General features: G+C 39.6%; 1 long non-coding RNA gene across 1 annotated transcript; it reads right to left on the bottom strand.

The window, feature by feature from the left end:
* Positions 1-389: 389 nt before the first annotated feature.
* Positions 390-2,261, bottom strand: LOC110889211. Its single transcript, XR_002563459.2, has 4 exons — positions 1,895-2,261; positions 1,063-1,329; positions 710-917; positions 390-611 (listed from the first exon to the last, which is right to left on the bottom strand). It is a non-coding gene; the product is annotated as an uncharacterized LOC110889211 (long non-coding RNA).
* Between the last annotated feature and the right edge of the window lie 493 nt (positions 2,262-2,754).

Raw genomic sequence — 2,754 nt, forward strand, 5'->3', positions numbered from 1 at the left:
TCTAGGTGGTCCAGTTCTCATATAAGAAAAGTTCACAGTCTTCGTTCGTCTTTAGTCTAGTTCTAGTTATTTTAATAGTTTAATATAGATTTCCTTAGTTTTCCGTAACCCCCCCCCCCCAAACAATTAAAACAAGTCTTAGTCGTGTCTGTCAGCGTCTGTCAGAGTCTAGTTTGCGTGATACATAGAGTCTTGTGGTTCGATACTCGGACTTGCTTAGGCTATACTACATTGACCGGTACACTTGCCGGTTGTGTGGTTTAGGTTTTAGAGAGTCTGTTTTTATAAATTTAAAGCTTTGTAGTGTCTAGCTTAGAGAGTCTAACTTAGTTAATTTTTATAGTCTGTTTAGCACACATCAATCATTATGTAACCAAACTATTCATTCATTAAACATTAAATTAAACTTGAAAAGGTGTACCATCGAGATCATGCAGACACCACCAATATCAACATTCACAACTATTAAATTCTAGTCTTTTCACCAATATCAACCATTTATACGCTTCTACGCATAAAGAATGTTGCGCTCCTTCCAGAGCGGACACCTGCACGCTGGTTTCTTATTAACCCACTCCACACCACAAGTATAGAAAAACTCATATCCACATCTGCAATCACATTCAAACCATATCTTCAACTTTAGGCATAGCACAACATTTCAAATCGGCACAGTTATATATTTCCAAAAAACAAATCAAATAAATACCTGCAATAAATATGGTAGCACCTAAATGCAAGTTCAACCGAATTCTTGCACTTGATACACTCGTTCCAACCTTTCTTTGTTGCAGAGACTTTATTTTTGCCTCGCCTGTAGACTTCAACTTGTGTGACTTCATGTAATCCGAGCAGTAATGTTGTCATGCCAAGGTACCTCGCAATCTATACAAAAATGGCGATTACGTACAACACACCTGCACATTTCAGTATCTCCATCAGCAGTAGATGATGAAGTCGGTGTAGGTTCTTTGACCTCGTCTTTTGACATTAACGCATAACAGTTTGGAAACGGGCAATAAACTTTGTCTGTTAGAGAAATGGAAGCTTCTTTTACCCGACCTCATAATATTATAATATAATTATGGTTTTAGAAGCTTCTTGCAGCCTCCAATTCCAATTTTGGATTCACATTTTTCAAGTTGGCACTCGAGCAACTTCCCATGAAGCAATTGTGCTTATGCGTGTTTTCTCATACAAGAAAAGCAATATCTATGCAGACATTTGTTGACTGAAAATATGTTACCACCGTCAATGTATTCAAAACAAATTGTGTCTGGGCTTGGTTATTCTCACGTTGCGTAGATATTGCCATTTGAACCATGTAAACTGTCCAATTGATTTGCAATTAATTAGAACCCATAGGCAAAAGAAAAGCTTAAACACTCACAAACATACTTCAGATGACCATATCAGATTAACATAAAATCAAACCTCATACTCTTAACGAAAGCAAGAAAACCGAATAAGAAAAAAAAAGAGCAGATACCAATTTATATTCCATCAGAATCCTGATACAAGTAGCTACATCTCAACATCTTCCAAACCAATTTCAGAATGCCAATATATAATGCTATAAAATGCTTGTACCGTACAACTATCAATGCAATTGTGATGTTGTGGTTCAAGATGAAGACTTGCTTGTAACAATGTGTCTATACCCTGTGATCATGATTCATGCAATCACATAAAGCACATATAACTCAAAAGTGAAATTCAAGTATGAATTTGTGAAATTTAGTTGAACCAGAAACCAAAACATATAGTCATAAGCCACAATTTCATTTAAACAAAGTCAAATCCAACATAAATAGATTAAATTCTAAAAAAAATAATCAAACCCTAGATTCAGAACCTCAATATTAATGATAATTATTTCAATGGATGTGCTTACGCATCAGTGCCGATTCCGAATCAAGCATCCTCATCAACGGCTGGATTGCTCCGAGCTACGCTATGCAGGGGTCCATGGTTTTCTCGAGGGGTCGATTAGGGCACCTGGTTTGTTGACGGATCAAGTTAGGCCAGGAAAGTGAAGCAGGAAGCATGTGTTGAGTAACAGGAGTAGAGGTGGTGGCTTCATGTAGGACACGCGGTGCGGTTTCAAGATGAAAGATACGGTGGTGGTATGAGGGAGATAACACGTAGCAGACCACTGAAGCCCAGACACCGCACTTAACTACAACTAAAGCGCAGACACGTTCTCAAATTACTATTCATTCCCTTTCTCTATTATCATATTAAGAGAAGATTTTGTGAGAATCGTGAATCTCTTCCAGATCTCAGTTTTGGACCAAGAGTAGTGAAGGGGTATGGTCCCAAATGTCGCGTCAGCATCGACCGCGAGTGACCATTACCCTTATCAAAACCCCCATTAGCTAAGAACCTACTTGTGCCCATGCGAGAACGCGTCGGCACAAGGGTTGAATCCAATCTATCTAGTAACGAAGGAGAACTTACATGGAACATGAGAACGGTAGAGTGATGCGACATAGCATCACATCTGGTGTATGAAAACGGAAGTATTCACAGCGATGCGGCCTCGCACCGCATCCAGTGAACACTTCTATCAATACAAGAAAGCCTTACCTTAGGCATAGAAAAAGATGAACATAACGGTGCGGCTGGCACCGCACCATATGGGCATTTTCGTCACGACAAGGGATGCAGGCAAATAGTCTCCGCGGACGACGATGCGGCTAGCACCGCATCTCGCGTATTCCTTGGTCACAAGTAGGAGACGCGGTAACTTCA

The sequence above is a fragment of the Helianthus annuus genome, chromosome 14 (assembly GCF_002127325.2).
Source record: "Helianthus annuus cultivar XRQ/B chromosome 14, HanXRQr2.0-SUNRISE, whole genome shotgun sequence".
Lineage (NCBI taxonomy): Eukaryota > Viridiplantae > Streptophyta > Magnoliopsida > Asterales > Asteraceae > Helianthus > Helianthus annuus.